This window comes from Mustela putorius, unplaced genomic scaffold (genome assembly GCF_011764305.1).
Source record: "Mustela putorius furo isolate JIRA1106 unplaced genomic scaffold, ASM1176430v1.1 tig00003859_pilon_pilon_pilon, whole genome shotgun sequence".
NCBI classification, from domain to species: Eukaryota; Metazoa; Chordata; class Mammalia; order Carnivora; family Mustelidae; genus Mustela; species Mustela putorius.
The window spans coordinates 2,550,273-2,571,146 of record NW_025422011.1 but is presented as its reverse complement, the minus strand read 5'-3'; the positions used below and the strand labels follow the sequence as shown (position 1 = coordinate 2,571,146).

At 49.6% G+C, this 20,874-nt stretch overlaps 1 protein-coding gene across 5 annotated transcripts in view; it reads left to right on the top strand.

Moving 5' to 3' along the window:
- TSPAN18 (tetraspanin 18) overlaps positions 1 to 20,874 on the top strand; it is a 177,614-nt gene that overhangs the window by 27,945 nt on the left and 128,795 nt on the right. For all 5 annotated transcript variants that reach the window (XM_004763185.3, XM_045065992.1, XM_045065989.1 and 2 more), the window contains exon 2: positions 3,439 to 3,517. The gene's annotated coding sequence lies outside the window, so the exon portion shown is untranslated. The remainder of the gene's footprint in view (positions 1 to 3,438; positions 3,518 to 20,874) is intronic.

The following is a 20,874-nucleotide window of genomic DNA, read 5'->3' as shown; positions in this document are numbered from 1 at the left end:
GCACGCACACCCCTGGGTACATTGGTTTAAAACTAGAGCGGGAAACATCAGCGTATTGGCTGGGTCTCATCCAGGACACTGAGGTTCCTTCTCAGGACTTTTCTCACAAACTGAGGGCTGGTTTCCCACACACAGAGCAGCGTGGCTTCGTTCCGAAGGAAGAAGATCAACGCTTGAGCTAGACCTCAGACAACAGGAGAACTTGGCTCCTAGTCGTCACGTTCCTTGCCCTTGATTGAGCGCTTCCTCTGCTTCATGGATTTTAAGGCACCCTTTCTTTGATTTTTTTCCTATTTTAAGGTCTCCAGAACCAGGATGTGTCCCTACACGTAGTGTTGCGTCATCATTCACTAAGCGAGGCCCTCGAATAATGGTGCTGTTATGAGCCTGGGAGTCTTAATTCAAGAAACTGGGGCAGTGTGTGCTGGGCTCTCTGGCGTCCTGTCCGTCTGTCCATCTTTCATGTGATTCTCACAACATCACATGAGCTATCTGCTGTTGTTTGAGGTTTCCCAGATGAGGACTGGAGGCCTGAAGCAGGGAGATCACGTGCTCACAGTGACAGAGCCCGTCAGAAGCTCTCAAGGCGTCTTTGTTCAAGGCAAGAACGAGCCTTTGGCCGAGAAGGTGGTGGCTTTTCCTCCCAGCAGCCAGAGACAACTGGGTCAGTGGTGAGCACCGGCTCCCAGTGCACCATCTTCCAAAGCCCCCTCTCGTTACCCAGCCCTTTCCCCCTCTTGGTCCTAAACCCTGGGATTCTCTTCCTGCTCCCAGGAGGGCTCCCGCTCTGACATCTGTGGTGACACCCCCCTCCACCCCACTCCCCGGAGAAGAAAGGGCCGGAATGAGATCTTGGGAGAAGTGGGGGGTTGGGCGGGGGGGGGGGGGGAGAAATTCTGAGCCCAGCTGGTTTCCCTCACATAATGCAGATTTGCTTAAATGGGAATTAGGATTAGTGCTGGATTTTGCCTTTCCTGGCACCAGTAATAAACTAATCTCCTCTCAGGCTGCAGCAAGGCAGAATTCCATCGAAGACGGAAGACGGCTTCAGGCTCAGGAGTGCAAAGCCTGGAAAGTAATTTTATTATTAACAGGCTCTGCCCACACCGCCTGACACGCCGCCCGCAGCTCCCACCCGACGTGGCTGCAGCCTCTAATTTCGTTAATGTGTGACATTCACCCAGGCTACGTGGCTGATGGGCACGCTTGACATTAATACATGTTCCTCATGGTCCCCAGAGCTCATAAAAGCTCATTATCACTTCTGAGCCCATAAATGTAGTTCCTGGCTCAGGTGGGCCCGAGTTCTTCAGACATGTCCCCAGGCAGTGGAGCGGTGGCCGTCTTGTGGGAGCCAAGAGATAAACGTCTCCCTTTGTCCAGGGGACTTGGCTTTCCAGGCTACCAGAAGGTGACCAGAAAGACAACTCGGCAGGCAGAAGAGCCCAGAGTGTAAATTTACATCCAAGAAAAGGGGACTCCTTCTGTCCTGCTCTCTGGGGGGAATCGATCCGCTGTTTGGGGAAAGTGGTTTGTCGGAAGCTATTCAAATGTGGACACACTTCCAGGCGTCCAGGCTGTGGACTTGCTCGAACGTTCCCATGTGGTGATGTAAGTGGGAAGGGGATGGGAGCAACAAGATTGTAGCAGCTGGGAATGGAAGTATCCCGTGTATGTAAGGTGGGAGAGCTGAGAGCTGAATAAATGATGGTCCACACCTAGAAGGAGGGCAGAAGACTCCAGAAGGTCTCCGTATTCTCGGATCCATGGGTAGACCTCATGGCAACTGCTAGCTGGGGATGCAGAATGTGTGTGGTAAGATCCCAACTGTGGAAAGTGTGTGTGAATCCCACCATCTCCATGGGGGCCCATGCGGGCACACTCTCTTTCTTTCTCTATCACACACACACACACACACACACGCACAAACACACACACACACATGCACAAACACACACACACACACACATAAATGATTGCACAGAAGAAAGCCTAGAGGGGCATGTTACAGAGATTTTGCAGTGGTCCTATGAACTACAATGGATGGATAAGGAAGAATGCTCACTTTTGTAGTTACAGTCAAAGCTATGTACATGTACGTCTGTATCCCCAGCCATAGATCCGTGCCTTTGTCTAGGGATGGATATGGGTATGTGTATGTGTATAGATCATGAATTCCTTTGATTGTAGCCTAGGTCTGCTCCGTGATATGTGACGTTTCCTGGGTTGACTCTGCCTGGGTGGACTTTGGAGGCAAAGAAAACCAACTGGGGTCACGTCTTCGGGCCAAGCCCTGTTCCCCATCAGTTTGCAGGGAGTCCCGAGAAGTTGCTGTCTGCGCCATGTGCACTGAGCTAGGATCCGTGGAGCAGACCCGGTGCTCGTTGCTCTTGTGCCTGTGTCTCTCCCCACAGCCCCATGGACATGGTACTGATGCCAGGTTTGACCTCCAACAGACCTGCCTTCTAGTCCCGGCTCTGCCGCATTTGGGCATGACGACCTTGGGCAAGTTATTTAACTCCTCAGGGCTCGTGGCCCTCATCCCCAAAGCGGGGACACTGGCTCATGGGATCGTCAACATCAGCGTCTGAGACAACGTGAAACTTGACCGCAGCTTCTTTGGCGCAGCCGGTCCTGAAGGGCGGGAGTCTGGGAGATTTGGGGTCAGGGGACTCGGCTATCCCATCTGTGCTGTCAGCTCTGCTCTTTTGTTCCTCGGCTGTGCATGGGAACAAGCCGGTCCCCCAGGGCTGGCCTCGGCCTGGGCTGGCAGGTATGCGGCCTGGACGCAGCGAATTTGATCCTTCTCCTGTGACCCGGGGGCTCTCCGTCAAACTGACAGAGAGGAAGTGGGGAGAGGCTGGGCTTCTGGCCCCCGCACTCGGGGGCTGAGTTGTTTTTTCACTACCGAAGACCTCTCTTCTTTTCTATCTCTTCATGGTTACCAGATCTGGGAAATGTTGGTCTGCCCCCAAAGCCTGCATTCATTAAGCCATGATTAATTTTCCTTCGCATTTTCACCATTACCCAGAAAGCATTTTTTTTTCTTTTTCTTCTTCTTTTTTTTTCCCTGCCTGAGGAGAGTGGAGTTTCTACAACGGGTTGGTAATGTTCTAGCCAGAAGCAAAGACATGTGATTAGCATGCGTGATGTCATCACGCCACACTGTACAGGCTCCTGGACTGATTTTGGAAAACTGAAAATATGTGCCAGTCTGTAGGCTCTGGGGACACCTCCTGGAAGCCTCCATGAGGCTGGGTGCTTGATTCTGTCTTTCTGGCCACAGCTGCCCCATCTGGCTTCTACACCTGCAGAGAGAGAAGGAGAGAGCAGGAACCTAAGCGACAGGGACACACCTGAACTGAGGTGGCCCCCAGCAGCCACAAGCCCCCTAGCTGCTGCCTTTTTAAAATTTATGTCTCTCTCTTCTTCTTCTAGAATTTATCCCGAAGCCATCGAAAGGACACCTCAAGAGAATCCTGAGTCTCCCGGAAGGAACAGACACCAGTTGAAACAGGTATGGTTTGGCCACATGGCAACATGGCGTCGGCTTCTTCAAATAAGAGTCTGATCTTCTCTCCTCTTCTCTTTCTACTCAACGAACCCTCCATGGCCAAGTGAGAGAGCTTTCGGTTGGTGCACGAGGGCAGGGCAGGCAAAGGGCGCCTTCCCTCTTATCCCCAACCCAGACATTTCTTCAGTTTTGGGGAGCACGGCTGAGGTGTGAGGAGAGAGAGGCTGGCGCCAAGGTGGGGTCTCACTGGGGCTGGCGTCTGCCCCATGAGTGGGCCGCCCATCATGGTCATTCCTCAGGGTCAGTCCAGGAAGTGAGGGTTGAAGCACGGAAGGCAGTGAGCCCTCCCAGGGAAGGCAGAGTGCTTCCCTTTTCCCCACTTCCACACCCACCATAGTCTTGGGATTGTGAGAAGAAAAAACCTTCCTAGAATGACTCCCCCGCCCTCCATCTCAGGACTGTCTTTTGGATACAGTTCGCATTCCAGGATGGAAATGACAATAGAAAAGTCTTGGTTTTCTTCTTGGGTTCCAGAAGCTTCTTGGGCTGCCCACAATCCCAGGACTAGTGATGGGCTGCGTGGCTTCATGGAAGGTTCCTCTGGCCCAGTCTGGACCACCATTGTGCCTCAAGAGTCTTCAGAAGTCATTTCTCTCATAGGGCCTTGTTTTTCTCACCAGTAGAATGGGTAGCAATGACTGGAATCTCTGTCCCAGGCCTTAGGGCCTCAATTTCTGAGGTTTCCAGCCCCAGGCTGAACCAGAGGAAGTGACGGGTGTGGTGAGGCAGCAGGGAGGCAGAGAGGGGGTGGGGGCTTGGGGAAGGTTGTGAAGAGGAAGGACATTGGAGGCTCTGAGGAGATTTGATTGCCAGCGTTAGCCAAAGGCTGCCTCAGACCCTCAGTGGAAAGACCACAGAGTCTGAGAGGCAGATGGACTATTTGAGGCCTGGCTGATGGGAGACCTCGGATCAACCAGCACCAACAGAACTTCGGCATGCCAGGCTCTGTGCTAGGCACAGGCCCTGCAGTGTCCATTCAGTCCTCATAACGGCCCCGTGGTCTTGACACCACAATCGCCTCCATCTTAGAGAGGAGAGAACTGGGCCTCAGAAATGTGAAGTGACTTGCTCAAGGTCACACAACAGCGAGTGAGATATGGTGGAGTTTTGAAGCCGTCTGAACGACCCTACAAGGCTCGTGTATTTTCCTTTGAGTGCCTCCATGACTTGAATCTTAAGGTTAACCAAATCCTTTAAGCCAGATCACCTCTTGAAATCACATCGCTTGAAAGGACATAAAAATGATTTGTTTCCTTATTCTGGATTTTTGGCTTTGACACTTGGGGCTCGTTGTGACGTCTCTGCAGGTCTTGGTTTTCTGATCTCTAAAATGGGAGCATCATGCTACCCAGGGGGGTGTTCTGGGAAGAAGATGAGATGAGGGAGGTACAGACCCTTCCTTAGCCACCCCCCACCACCGCCTTCCCACCCCAAGACTGCTGGTGCGAGGGTCGATGGGATGTACACACTGTGGGGTGCCGTACCCCACCATGTGATGGCATTTGTGGTTCCAGCTGCTTCTGGCACTGTGGTTGAGAAGCACTGGGTCACTTTCCCGGTCACTGATCTGATACCTGCCTCATCCTTTCTCTTCTGGAGTGTACCGCCTGCCGGCTGCGGTGTCTCAGGCCGGAACCCAAGGCATGGTGGCTGGCTCCCAGAGGCAGATAAGTGCAAGGCCAAACGGCCCTGGGTAGACAGTGGCTGGGGAGCTTGAGGCCTCCATGTCGTGCGGCTCACCCCACCCTGCCGGCTGCCTGGGCCAAAATCTCACCCGCAGCCTCCTGGCAGCCAGCCCTGCTCCCCACAGGAAGCCACTGGCTTATCACAGAGCCAGTATCCCGCACGCTTTTCTTAATCAGGAGAAGGCGCTGAAGCGAGTCAGGAAAAGCTTAACTTCCCCAGGACTTTTCTGCTGGGGATGTTTCTCCATCAGGGGAAAACCATGGGCCTCCGTGTACGAGAGGCAGGAACCTCTTTAGCACAGAGAAAAGCAGCCGGGGTGCTTTTGTTCTCGGTTTGCCTTCAGGAGGGTTGCAGGGGAGCAAAGCGATTCGGATTCACCACCCAACCCCCTCGTTAGCTAGGAAACAGATCGGTGTAGAGTCCCGGGGAAGGACAAAGAGGACCGTCACCGGGAGGCAGACAAGCATGTACCACTGTGGGAAATGTCTGCTGGCCTTTGGGGCCCGGACTGGTGGAGGCTGGGTCCCAGCTCCGCTTTTCGGGAGCTCTTTGACTCCCGTGAGTGATCTCGTGTCCAGAGTCTCCGTTTTTTCACCTGTCAAATGGGCAGATAGCATGCGCCTCACTGGGGGGCTGTGATGGGGAGGATCCTCCTGCTTGCTCTGAACAACAGAAGCGCCCTGGGATCATGTGGCCTCCCAAGGTGACCTCCTTGAAGAGGCTTGGGCTCTTAGGATGGACGAGTCGGGTGTTTGTGACCAAACAGGGAGGTTACCGTGGAGACACATACCTCTTTTTGCACGCGTGGTCTAAAAAAGGGCCAAGAGGGGGGCCTGGGTTGTGTCAGCTCTCTGTTCTGACACCCCGGCGTGTGGGGCACACCCCAGGTGTGGGTGTGAACAGTTCTTCCTGAGCCTTTATCCCGTGGTTTACACTTCCCTCCCGATGACATTTACAGGACCCTTTCTGTAGATAATCGTTGCTCCTCCCCACACCCCAAGATGTAGGTGTTAATAAGTTTTTTATAGGTGAGGATAGCTGGGATGCAGAGAAATTGTAAATTATTCTGGTTTCATGTCCAAAAAGCGGTCAGACTGGGACCTAAACACAGGCCTCCTATCCCAAGAATGCTGTGTTGGCCACAGCACCCACAGTGCCCTCAAATCTATCCCACGTGGCAGCCACCCTTCTACACCTACAAGGTCTACAGCCACTCCCCACAGCACCACGATGGCTTCCCACGTTGCCAGTGACAGCACTCGTAGACCCTCCGTGACTCCCCAGAGCACCCCCAGAGGCACCCATAGTATCCACAAGGCCCCCCACAGGACTCAGGGCATCACCCTGTCTCGCTCATTGTGGCCCTCCTCCTGCATTCTCCACCCAGCCTTGCATGGAATTCGGAGCTCTGGGAGAAAGAGGTCCCCTTGATGGTTTTAATCCCCCCAGCCAGCCCTCTCCAGCAGGCTGAGTGAGCTAGTGAAGGCAGTTTCCAGGAAGCTGGGGCTCTTTCCCATCCTGAGATCTGACAACAAGAAGCAGGTGGCAAGGATGGGATGACAGAAGCCTGGCTGCCCCAGGAGAACCTGTATCCAGGTTCCAGTTTATCTCCTTTTTCTTTTGTAGCTCACGCTTTTGAGTGTTACACCTAAAGATCTATGGCCATATCCAAGGTCAAAAAGATTTACCCCTTTGTTTTCTTCTAAGAGTTTTATGGTTTTTAGCTCTTATATGTAGGTCACAGGTCCATTTTGAGGTAAGTTGGGTATATGGTGTGAGGTAGGGGTCCAACTTCGTCCTTGGGCACGTGGTTATCCAGTTCTTCTAGCCCTGCTTGTTGAAAGGGGCTTTTCCCATTGATTAGTCTTGGCGCTCTTATGGAAAATCAACTTGCCGTGGGGTCTAGGTTTGTTTCTGGGCTCTCAGTTCCATTCCATTTGTCTATGTGTCCTTAAGCCTTTACCATGCTGTTTTTGATTCTTATAGCTTTATATGTAATTCCTAGAGGACCCCTAGTCTATTCTAAAGATCCCTGGTGATTCTAATGTACCTCCTAATGTCCCTGGAACTTAAGAGGAAAATGAGGGTGGTTGGGAGACTTCCAGAATGATCTAAAGCAGTGCAACATAGAGAGGATGCCGCCCTGAGGGAAGCCGTGGTTATTGGGGTAAAGAGGTCATGATGGAATTGAGAGAAGTCAGGAAGGGAGATGTTCCGATCCTCCCCAATCCTGGAAAGACCTTGGAGATGCCAAAGGTGAGAGTGAAAGCCAGTGGTCCCGCTGAGCTTGATGAACCTCCTACCCACCCCCAGGATGATTTGGAGCAAGATCTGGATGCTAGTCACAGCTCTGTTCCCCTGCATGACCCCGAGCAGCTTGTTTGACATCACTAAGCCCCCTCACTGCCTCTATAAGGTGGATTGGTACCCTCTGCCCCTGGTGCAGAGGATTGAGTAGGGGTCAACAGGTCAGCTCTGCAAAGGTTGGGAGGGACTTGAAGACAACTGAATGCTTGGTGGAATCTCTACCCCATGGGACCAGGCAAATTGTTGTCAGTTTCCTGCCCACCTGTCTCTATGGACTTGTGGCGTGTAGCCTCCATTGTCACCTATGTTGTCTTGGGCTGCCCTGGGCAGGCTGTGACAGGTTCAAGTGTCTTATTCTGCTGCGCTCAAATGTATTTTCTGGTACCCTCCATTTGCTTGGCCACAGAGAAGAGGCATCACCCCCTTCCCTCCAGGCTGCTGTCCGGCATCCCCACTTCACACACTTTACCCTTTGATGGTGAAAGGTCATCACTACTGCTGCCTCCCTCCAATTATGCAGGTCTCGGTGCACTCCTGACTTCCTGTTCTCTTGACCCTTCTCTGAGAGGACTATAGCCTGAACTGGGCATTTTCACAGTTCAACCCTCAGAGCTGAGGCCAGAGCTCTGGCCATGTTCTGACCCCCGCCAAGGTGGGTGGAACCAGCCCCTCCCTCGGTCCAGACCTCATACTTCTGTTCATTCAGCCGACGCGGCATGGGGTCTGGTGATTCCCGCGTCCCAGTTGGATTCAAGCTCTCATCTTTTCATTGGCTTTTGCTACATACATCATTTTCTACCTAGTATTTATAAATCAGGGGGCAGTTTCATGCAGGAGGGAAAGCGTAGCTTTGGCACTAGATGAACTTCGGGGCTGTTGTTTAGCTACTTATGAGCTCAGGCAGATGAACTCCGTTTGCTCTACTGTTACGTGAAGATAGTCCCTGCTGTTGTGGGCATTGTGGTCAAGATTCAATGAGATGATGAATCTCAGGTGTGTGGCCCATCACCTGGGAAGGAAGCAACATTCCAGAAAGGGTGGGTATCATTATGGAGTGCAAGGTGGGGTGTGAGCCTTGAGTTTCAGCCCAGGATGGAGCCCCAGCTGCCGGGCCTCCTCTCCCTCCTGGCTTCCCCGTCATGCTCTGGCAGGGACACGTGTGTGAGGGGACAGGATGACAGGTTCTCACCACCCCAGTTTCCTGCTCTCTCAGCCCAATGTCTGCCAGAACTTTCTGGCCTCAGGCCAGCCCTGTGTCCATATGTAACTCCTGACAGCAACCTGGTCTTTTTCTGCCCTCTTGGATCCTTTCCATCCCAAACCTTTTCCTTCCTTTCTTTTTCAAGTGTTTGAAATTTACACAAGAAGGTTCATCTGAGGGCCGGATGCAACCTTGTCCCTGGGAGGAGACAAAGCCTGTGGAGATTTTCCCGGGGAGATGCTCCCTCTCTCTGACATGGTTGGCTGTGAGAGTGAGGCCAGACAGACCCCTACGTTCTGTGGGCTCTTCAGCGTCATGGAGAGATACTAATAAGTCTTCATTTTCCTCATCTAAAGACAGAGCAAATCATTGCTCTTCTGCTCCTGCCACAAAACTGAGCAGAATGTGCCCTTAAGAAGCTTTATTATTAAAAAAGAAAAAAAGAAAAGAAGCTTTATTATTATTGTTGTTGTTGTTTTAGTGGTGACCTATATTCACACTATGAATCACAGCTGAAGCACTATCAAATGGCCAGACATGACGAAGAGGGAGGAATAGGAACACCGTCATCAGATGCCTGTCAGCAACAGAGAGGGAAAGTGACTTGCTCAAGGTCACACAGCTATTAGGTATTAGGTATGTCAAGGTCACATAGCTATTAGGTATGTCTTTCTCCTTCCCACTGGGTCTGGTGATCACTCTGCTGTGCCCTGCTGCCTCTTTTATTAATTCAGAATGTGAAATAATATATTATCATTAACAGCCTAAAAAAATAAAAGGGAAAAGCCCAGATCAGCCGGCAGTGCTGTTGTCTTAGCTGGGGTTTGGTTTAATGACCGGCCCAGAGCTGCTGATGTGAGAAGAAATGAGTGACATCCTCCCCTTGGGCCTTGGGGGTCGCCAAGGTGTCTCTCTCCCTGGGGTCTGGGCAGGGTTCTGTTAGGATAGAAGGGCACTGTGGGATGGAGGAAGGAGAGTGAACTCTGGACCCTGAAGGATTTTTTTTTATTTAATATATATTTTTTTAAATTTAAAAGATTTTATTTATTTATTTGACAGACAAAGATCTCAAGTAGGCAGAGAGGCAGGTAGAGAGAGAGGAGGAAGCAGGCTCTCTGCTGAGCAGAGAGCCGGAAGCAGGGCTTGATCCCAGGACCCCAGGACCATGACCTGAGCAGAGGCTTAATCCACTGAGCCACCCAGGCGCCCCAGGACTTTTTTTTAAATAGACTTTATCTTCTAGAGCAGTCTGAGGTTCACAGTAAAACTGAGGGAAAGTGTAGAGAGTTCTCACATTCTCACTCACCTGCTGCTTCCCCACTGTGGACAACCCACACCACAGAAGCCGCACTGACACGTTCTTACCACCCGAAGCCCGGAGCTGGCGTTCCAGTTCACTGCTGGGGGCGTGCCTTCATTCTGTGGGTTGGGACAAATGTGTAATGACATGTAGCCACCACGATCGTGTCCTACAGAATCGTTTCACTGCCCTACAAGTCCTCTGTACTCTGCCAGTTCATCCCTTCCTCCCCGCTAAGCGCTGATCTTTCTTTTGTCTCCATAGTTTTGCCTTTTCCAGAATGTCCTATCGTTAGAATCATACAGGATGCAGCTTTTTCAGAATGGCTTTCTTTCACTTAGAAATATGCATTTAAGGGGCACCTGGGTGGCTCAGTCAGTTAAGTGTCTGACTTTTGGTTTCGGCTCAGGTTGTGATCTCGGGGTCCTGAGATCGATCCCCGCATCTGGCTCTCGGCTCAGCAGGAAGGCTGCTGGAGGATTCTCTCCCTCTGCCCCTCCCCACTTCCGGTGGTTACTTGCTTGCGTGAGTGTGTGCTCTCTCTCAAATAAATAAATACATCGTAAAACAAAACAAAACAAAACAAAACAAAAAGAAAAACGCCTTTAAGAAATATGCCTCCATGTCTTCTCATGACTCGACTACTCATTTTTGCCCCAAGTTTTTTATTTTAGTAAAATATACATAATGTATCATTTACTGCTTTCACCATTTTCAAGTGTACAGTTTAGAGGTACTAAATACGCTCACATTATTGTGCAGCCATTCCCCGCCATCCATTCCCTGGACTCCTTTCATCTTGTAAAACTGAAACTCTAAACCCGTTGAACACTAACGCCCTATTCCCCTTTCCTCCCAGCCCCTGGCAACCCCCCTTCTTCTTCCTGGCTCTGTGATTTGGAGTCCTCTGAGTGTACCTTATATAAATGGAATCACACAGTACTTGTGTGTTGGGATTATTTTGTGTGTGTGCAGGTGCATGTGTGTGCACGTGCGTGTGTCCCTGGATTATTTCGCTTCACATAATGTCCTCGACATCCGTCATACTGTAGCAGGTGTCAGAATTTTCACGCTGAATATTTCAATGTCTGGATGTACCCAAGCTTATTTATCCATTCACCTGCCGAAGGACAACTTGGTTGCTTCCAAAGGAAGAATAAAGCTGCCCTAAACATCTGCATGTAGGTTTGGGTCTGTAGGTTTCTTTTCTTTGTCTGGATTTGGTATTAGGATACTGCTGGTTTCGTAGATTGAGTTAGAATGCATTTCTTCTGCTTGTCTCTTCCGGAAGAGATTTCTGAGAATTGGTACCCATTCTTCCTATTATGTTTGGTAGAACTCACCAGTGAATCTGGCCTGTTTTCTGTTTTGAAAAGTTATTTGTTATTAGTTCAATGTATTTAATAGATCCAGGCCTATTAAGTTGTCTGTTCTTGTATGAGTTTGGGCAGATTGTGTCTTTCCAGGACTTGATCTATTTCATTCAAGTTATCAAATTTATGGACCTAGAATCAGTAATTGTATTCTTTTCTTATCCTTCTAACGTTCATGGGAACTCTGGCGATGTCTGCTCTTTTGGTTTTGATATTAGTCATTTGTGTCTTCTCTCTTATATTCTTAGTCAGCCTGGCTAGAGGCTCGTTGATTTTACCAATATTCTCAAAGAACCAGCTCTTGATTTGTTGATTTTTTTTCTATTGATTTCCTGTCCTATGGAGCCCATGTTTTGATTGTAGATCTATTACCGTCTCAGGGATCTTGAGAGTAAATCCCTTCTGTTCTCTGATTCTTAGCTTCCATATCTGCACAATGGGCATGGTGACGTCACCTAGCCCAGAGTTAGTTTGAAGGCGAATAGCAAATTTGAGCCCACATTCATTGATTCACAAGTACATGTTCAGTCCCTGTTGTGTAGCCAGTACTGTGCTACATGCTGAGATCATAGTGAACAAAACAGCCAGGTCTCCATCCTCGTGGTGCTTATCTTCAGTTTGAGGAGAGAGAGAGACCAATAAATAAACTGAACGTCAGGCAGCATGAGATGCAGGAAGGGACAGATTGGCCACAGGTTTACTGTTTCAAGGAAGGGGCTCTGGGAAGGTCTTCCTGATCAGATATCTTTTGAGCAGAGACCTGAACACAGTGAAGCTCTGACTTGCATCTAGGGGAGAAGCCTTCCTGGTGAAGGGAACAGCAAGAGTCAGGACCATTAGGCAGGTGGGTGTCTGACATGTTGGAGCACCAGCGAGGGGGTCACCGTGCTGGAGTGAGGCTGGCGTGGAAGCAGAGGAACCGCCAGCTGGAGTGAGGGCTTTGCATTTTGATCCTAAGTGTGATGGGAACCCAGTAAGCATACAAGAGACAGGATGCAACTGACGTGTTACCAAGATCACTCTGACTGGGTGGAGAACAGGCCATACGTAGGGGACAGGGAGGGGAGACTGATGTTAGAATCCGGGCATGAGAGGAGGTGATCTGGAAAGGCAAAATGGTGGCAGAGGTTCTGAGAAGCTCAAACATTTGGGATGCATTTTGAAAGTAGAGCTGACAGAACCACTGATGGGTTAGATGGGGTTGGAGAGGAGTTGGGGATAACCATAGAGTTTGTGCCTCTAGATGGGAGTCTTGGGTGGGCTAGGCTTTGGTTGGATGGGAAGGGAGAACATACGGACTTCTGTTTTGGGGCATTTTAAGTTGAAGCTCTTACGAGCCATCCAAATGGCAAGTGGCAAGGATGTGGATGGAGGTACACACCTAGAGTTCAGGGTTGAGGTCAGGGCTGGAGAGACCAATTTGGAAGCCATAGTTTATTAAAGAGAGTATTTCAAAGCCCAGGCCTTAATGAGATCATCTAGGGTGTGAGCATAGATGGAGAAAATGGAAGGGGATGCAGAGTTTTTGGAGACCTGGGAAGTTGCCCATTCATGGCTCTCTGGAGCTGCCCAGTGAGTGGCCCATGCCGGACACTAGAACAGACGGATCTTATTTTCACAGTGTCCTGGGAGCTCTTGAGTGGCACGGAATGAGGAAGAGATTGCAGTTCTGAGAGCAAGACCTGGGCATAGTGCCTGCTCTGAAGGAAAGCCCTGTAAAGCTGTCAATGCTTGACATAAAATAGAACAGCAGCGGCTGGGTATTTGACACTCAAGGAAGAGTGTGCCTCCTGTAAGCCACAAAATTATTTTTGGTAATAACAATGAAATAAAATTAATTCTCATAATAGCTGGACAAGAAACACAGAGAGTGAAACTTTCCTTTTAGCAGACTTCATGGATACAACCAGGCCAATTGACAAACATTAGAGCACAAAAAGGGGAAAAGTAATGGGTTCACACTTTTTAATTACATTAATGGATATCTTGAAAAAGAAAGACATACTCAGGGAAAGTTCGAAAAGAGTGAACTCCACACAGTCTGGAGGATGACCTGCGCAGACATGGCAGCAGTGGTGATGGAGCCAGTTTCTTTGTCTTCATCCTCACAATCACTATGCTATCATTGGTTAGTTCAAATCTACTGTTTGCATGGGAGAATAGCTAGTGGCATAGGAGTAGGAGATGAAAACCCCAGAGATTCTGAATCCTTATTCTTGAAATGAATGTGCTTAGCAGAATCAGCTTGCACTGGGTCTGGCTCTATAAGTGGTGTTCTTTGAACCAACTTCCATGTAAACACAGTGCCTATTAAGCTCTAAGTTATGAAAATGTGCTCATTTGAAGCTTACATACATATTTTTTTTTTTACCACACACATATTGTTAAAACTCACCTAAGACATTGATGAAAGATAGTAAAGGCAACACAAACAAATGGAAAGATATACCATGCTCATGGATTGGTAGAATTAATATTAAGATGTCCATACTAAACAAGGCCATCTACAGATTTAATGTGTTCCCTATCAAAATACCAATAGTTTATTTCACAGAACTAGAACAAATAATCCTAAAATTTGCATGGAACTACAAAGACCCTGAATTGCAAAGCAATCTTAAGGAAGAACAAAGTTGGAGTTATTACAATCACAGATTTCAAGATGTACTTCGAAGCTGTAATAAAAAAGATTTGCTGCTGGCACAAAAATAGACAAGTAGATCAATGGAACAGAGTAGAGATCCCAAAGTATCCAAAATCTACAAAGAACTTTTCAAACTCAACACCTAAAGAATAAATAATCCAGTCAAGAAATGGGCAGAAGACACGGACAGACATTTCTCCAAAGAAGTCATACAAATGGCCAACAGATGCATGAAAAAAGTGCTCAACAACACTCAGCAGCAGGGAAATTCAAATCAAAACCACAGTGAGATACCACCTCACACCAGTTAGAATGGTCAGGAAATGACAGAAATTGGCAAGGATGCAGAAAAAGGGGAACCCTCCTGTGCTGTTGGTGGGAATGCAAGCTGGTGCAGCATAGAGGTTCCTCAAGAAGGTGAAAATAGAGCTACCCTATGACCCAGCAACTGCACTACTAAGGGTTTACCCCAAACCCCTATAACCGTAGTGATCCAGAGGCGCACCGGCACCCCAATGTTTATAGAAACAGTGTCCACAATAGTGAAACTACGGAAAGATCCCAGATGTCCCCAATAGATGAATGCATAAAGAAGATGTGGTATCTATCTATCTATCTATCTATCTGGCTTATCTATCCACACAATGGACTATTACTCAGCCATCAGAAAATGAAATATTGCCATTTGAAATGACGTGGATGGAACTGGAGGGTATTATACTAAGTGAAATAAGTCAATCAGAGAAAGACAATTATCATATGATCTCACTGATATGTGGAATTTAAGAAACAAAACAGAGGGACATAGGGAAAGGAGGGAAAAATAAAACAAGAGGAGATCAGAGAGGGAGACAAACCATAGAAGACCCTGAATCACAGGAAACAAACTGAGGGTTGCTGAAGGGGAGAGGGGTGGGGGATGGGGTCACTGGGGGATGGGCATTAGGGAGGGCACGTGATGTAATGAGCACTGGGTGTTATATATTGAACTCTACCTCTGAAACTAATAATACATTATATGTTAATTAATTGAATTTAAATTAAAAAAAGAACAGAGAGCCCAAAAATAAACCCACACTTATATGGTCAATGAATCTATGACAAAGGAGGCAAGAATATACAATGGGGAAAAGCCAGTGTCTTCAACAATGGTGTTGCAGAAACTGGACAGCTACATGCAAATGAATGAAATGGGTCCACTTTCTTACACCACACCCAAAAATAAGTTCAAAATGGATTAGAGACCCAAAGGTGAGGCCTGAAACCAAAAGGCTCAAAGAAATCATAGTCAGTAATCTCTCTGACATTGGCCTTAGCAACTTTTTTATGGATCTGTCTCCTCAGGCCGGGGGGGGGGGGGTAGTGGAACAAAAACAAAAACAAACTATTGGGACAACACAAAAATAAAAAAAGCTTTTTTCACACAGCCAAGAAAACCATCCATGAAACGACAAGGCAGCCTCCTGAATGAGAAAAGGTATTTACAAATAATATATTTGATAAGGGGTTCACATCAAAAAGACATAAAGAATTTATAAAAATGAATACCAGAGAAACAACTATTCTGATTTCAAAAATGGGCAGAGAAACTGAATAGGCTTTTTCCAGAGAAGGCATACTGATGGCCAGCGGACGCATGAAAAGATGCTTGATCTCACTCATCGTGCAGGACACGCAGATCCCAACCCCAGTGAGACATCAGCTCACAACCAGTCAAAATGGCTACTATCAGGAAGACAAGAAACAGCAAGGGTTGGCGAGGATGTGGAGAAAGCAGAACCGTCATGCCCTGTTGGGGGGAATGCAGACTGGGGGCAAGCACTCCGGAAAACACTATGGAGGTTCTTCAGAAAATTACTGGTAGAAATGCCATGTGATCTAGTGATTGCCCTACTGGGTGTTGACCCAAAGAGTATACAAACACTGCTTTGGAAAGATGTCTGCCGCCCTGTGTCCACAGCAGCATGATTTGCCATAGCCAAGATATGGAGGCGACCTAAGTGTCTACTGACAGATGAGTGGATAAAGAGGATGTGGGGGGTGTGTGTGTGTGTGTGTGCGCACACGCATACGCGCTGGACTATCACGCAGTCACTAAAAAGAATGAGCGCTCCCTTCTGCAACAGCGTGGCTGGATCTAGAGGGCGGTATGCTGGGTGAGAGATGTCAGAGAAGAGCAAACAGCACACATTCTCTCTCACACGTGGAATCTAAAAACAAACAAACGCAAGCAGAAGCAGCCACAGACTCATGAATCTGGAGAACAAACCAGAGGAGGCCAGTGGGGACGGGGTTGGGGATGGGCAAGAGGTGAAGGGGGTTCAGAGGTACAGACCCCTTGTTGGGAATAAATAAGTTACGGGGATGGAAACCAGTCCAGTTGTAGAGGAAAGATGGGAACTCAGAACGACCACAGCAGTTGTTAGAACATCAAAGTTTTTTTTTTTTGTTTTTTGTTTTTTTCCCAAGGCAGAACGATTTATCCCTGACACTGTTTAGAATCCTCAGCTTTTGGTTGGTTTTTAAAAATACCCTACAAACAATTCGTGCCCTAGTACCCACACCTTGCCCCAACCGCTCCCACTGGACACCAGTAGGGAGGTGTTTTCCAAGAGGGTGTTGCTGGGAGGGGCTGTGAGGAGACTGGAATGTTCTGGAGGAGACGTGGTGGTGGCGCCTCCTGTGTGATGGGGTAGTGTGCAGGCGGGATTGGGGTAGACAGGCCTTCCAGGTGTCCAGGGTAGGCTGAGGCAGGAGGTGGGGCAGAACCCGAGCAGGTAGGTATTTGGCTCATCGGTTTCTGAGAACCGGCTGTGTACGGTGTCCGGCATTCTAGAAAGCTCTATCCTTCCGATGGCGGTCTCCCTGGTGGCTATGAGGCTGTCTCCCTCCTGGGGACGCGTCCAGCCCTGCTTGGTGAGATCCCTGCCCTGCCTCCCTCCTTCTCACTCCTTCTGTTCCTTTTCCACAGAGCGGTCTGCGGAGGCAGCCGTTCTAATGAAAAACCTCATAAATACCGAGAGATAAAAATCCAGGGCTTTTGGGTTTTATTTCTGCCGAGACTCCCCGGAGAGCCTTTTAGGTAGGAAATGTCCCTTTGGAGCTGAGATTTTCTTCCAGACATCAAAGGCAGGACTTCTTAGGAACACAACATCTGTTTAAACTGGACTTGAACCAAGAGGCAAGTGTGTCCCGTGAGAGAGGGCCGGGACAGAGCAGAGGGTGCAGAATCTGCTTTCTGTCCCTGCGGGGAGCTCCCTTGGACCTGTCCCTGTGAGCTGCAGTGGGTCCCTGTGCTGGGTGAATGCAAGAGGGCTGGGACGCAGGGGGCCTCAGACCCGAGGCTGGGCTTTGTGCTGCTGGCTGTCCAAACAGCACCCAGGCCTGCAGGGACCTCCCCACCCAGGATGGGTAGCGAGGACCCCTGGGGCAGTAGAGTCTGGCTCCCCCAGTCTGGGAGGTCCTGTGGCCCTCAGAAGTGCTCAGAAGTCCCCCCACTCTCCTTCCCTCCCCCCCTTGCCTTTCTCTTCTCCCTCGCTCCGTCATTAACTAAACACCCTCTTGGATACAGAGATGAAAAATTCTCCAAGTGCCCCCCATTTCAATGAACTTGAAATCTGATCGAACCACCCAATACTCCCAAAGATAAGAGAAGTGGAGCCCTTGGTGTGCGTGTGTGCGCTGTTATTGTTAAGACAATAAAACAATGTTACAGAGCTTGGGAAAGGAGGGAAGAGACATCATTCAGATCCCCCGTCTCCCCACCCCAGGACAAGAGGCCCATTTGTTTCCTGCTTTTGTTCCCACTCAGGCTCGTGGTCTGCAGAGGTACCTCCAGAGCAGGTCGGCTGGGCTTCCTGCTTGTTTTCCGCTCCCATCAACCCCGCTGCACAACAGCTCTGTGGACTCCTCCCAGAGCAGCCCTGGCCTGGGCGCCCCCCTCCCCGACCACCGCCAGCTGTGGGCTCCCACTGCCCACTGTCAGCTGTGTGCCCCCTGGAACGGGTTGCTACAGGGCTTGTAGCAAACAAAGCCACAGGCTGCCCAGTTAATGGGAACTGCGTGTAGACAGCGAAGGATTCTTTTGGTTTAAGTGTGTCCCATCCATATTAGCGGGATGCTCAAGGAATCCAGTCCCTGTGGTTCACGCTAAGAACATCCCTTCTCCAGCCTCTTTCTGGAAGCTTCCAGTGACTGCAGAGGTTTGCTCTCTGCCAGGGGGAGAAGGCGAGGGAGATGTTCCCCTGGGACCCCGTGGAGCTGCTTCTGAGGGAGCCCACCACCAGCGTCTTCGGCAGTGATGAGTATAAGCAATCGCTTCTTGCCTTGTCCGAGGACGTAATAGGTTGGAGGGTGCTGAGACAAGGCTTAGACCCACAGAGGTTTCTGACATCTTTCTCTCCATCAATGAACTTATTTTTTATTCCAACTTATTTTTTTATTCCAAGGCAGCTTAAGGGTGTTAAAAATATACATCTACATGGCAGACAGTAAGATGCAGTGATTGACTGCAGAGCAGAAAGACAGTGTTGCCTTGTGGTTAAATGGATTTTCTGTTTAACTGAGGGTTAAGTAGAAAACTCGTTTGGATTCAACCTCTGTTGTTGCAAATCTTTCTAAAATGTATTAGACTGCTCCCTGGTTTTCCTAAGTGCACCATAATGACCATAATTGAATCTCTTTGCTGGCCCAGCCTCCTGGGGGGCTTCGAGCGGCGCTGTTGTAAATGTCAGTCCTCTATGTGCAGCTGGTGCTTGGGCTTGAGAGCCTGAGGCGGGGGTTGTGTGCTTTGTGGTGGCCGTTCACATCGGCTGCCACCTTTCTCTTCCCAGCCACCTGGGCGAGGTGGGGCTCAGGGAGGCACCTCTGATGGACGTGGAAATTGAGGTCTGCCTGGTGAAGGAAACTGCTCCCAGTCTGTGCAGCTAATAGAGAATCTGAGCTTGAAGGTGGCAGAAGTAGCTGTGATGAGTTGGCCTGGATTTGAAAGCCAGCCTGCCAGAAGACCATTAGGATTCATGAGCCTCAGTTTCTTAATCTGTGAATTGGGCATAATAACCTCAATAAAACCTCTGGAATAACCTTCCAGAGCAGCTGTTGAGATGAAGTAAGGTAATTATGCACGTGGGTTGCACACCAGCACCCGTGTGTGTGTGTGTGTGTGTGTGTGTATATATATATATATATGTATATATATATAATTATTATTTTTTAATGGCATGCACAGGGATGCATGGGTGGCTCAGTTGTTTGGGCATCTGACTCTTGATTTGAGGTTGAGGTGTGGTCTTGGGGTGGTGGGATCAAGCCCCCCACATTGGGCTCCATGCTCAGTGTGGAGTCTGCTTGTCCCTCTCTGTTTTCCCATCTGTAAAATGGGGATGATAAATAGGCCCCTGCCACCTCTGGCTGCCATGAAGATTAAAAGCAAACGAGCTCCTCCACGGGCAAGTGCTCTTAAGAGGTTTGCCATTGTCATTCTGGGAGTCGATTAAGTGAGTCCGGACTATCCTCACTCTCCTGCATTTGGTTCATGTCCTGAGCCCATCGACAGGGTTGGGCCTCGGCTCCAAGCTCCCAGTTGGTGCTGCAGAAGCTTGCGCTATCAGCTGGGAAAGGAGAGTGCCCCACACACCCTGAGCCTGCTTCCTGCTGCCATCTGGATGTTTACCCTGCCCTGTGTGCTTTGAGAAGATGCTGAAGGGAGCTGTGGGTTATTCAGGACGGACCTGGTTACCACTGCCCCAGGGACACTGGCCCCATACGGCGTGTCTGTCTCGGACCTTCAGTGTCCCTCTCCATAGGTCATACATCTCTAGCATTTCTGGGAACCATTTGTTTTTTCCTTAACAAGGGATCCACTGGGAACACAAAGGCCTCTCTGTGTGTGACCTGTGGACCCTCCACGGGGCGCCCGGGTGTTTGGGGTATGGGGCTGGGGAGCACACTGGGTCAAGCCCATGCTTGGCAAATGAGGCCACCTGTTCTGGCCTCTACGCCATGGGGTCGGCAACTCCCCGGCAAACCCACTTCTGCTCTGGAGAGACCCCCCACCACCTCCCAGTGAAAGTGGGGGTTGCTCTCCCGGTCACCCACTTCTGGACACCCTCTAGGACTGTGGCGGGCGGTGAGGGGTACAACTAAATAAATAATCACCCTGCTATTCTAGGACAGGAAGAACAGCCTGCGTGCCAAGCCCCTGGGTAGACCAGTTTATTTATGCATTTATCTTTAATGGGAAGGCTAAGAGGACTTGCGTGGTTTGTGAATATTTACAGGCACATTACCTACAGGGAGGAAATGAATTCATTCTCTCTCCTCTCCCACTGTTAACAGATCACGCTGTGGTTCCCCGCCGCCTGCCTCCCACATCCCTCCCCTTTCTTCCTTGCCCCGCTTCTAATCTTTATACCAGCTCCAGAAGAGAGGGCTGGGTGAAGGTGTCAGTGTAATTCCCCGTGCATTTATTGAGCACCTACTGTATTCCAACCCCGGTTCAGGAGCTGGGGGAGAGCACTGTGTCTCCGTATGGAGGGGGGTTGTGGACAAAGAACAGTGGAGCTCTGAGGAGGAGCCCCTCACTTGGTGACCCACAGGGGGCTGGGGAGTGGGCATGATGGGCTGTCGGTAGGACTCCGGGGAAGGCTGGTCAGAGGGGCTGCCACAAGTCCTGAGCCTTGAAGGATTTTTAACCTCCTGAAGAAAGGGTAGCTCTGGCAGAGGGAGGTGCACAAAGCCAAAAAGGTGTGAACCAGGGGTCTTCCTGGGAGTGGGGTGTCTTCTGGTGGC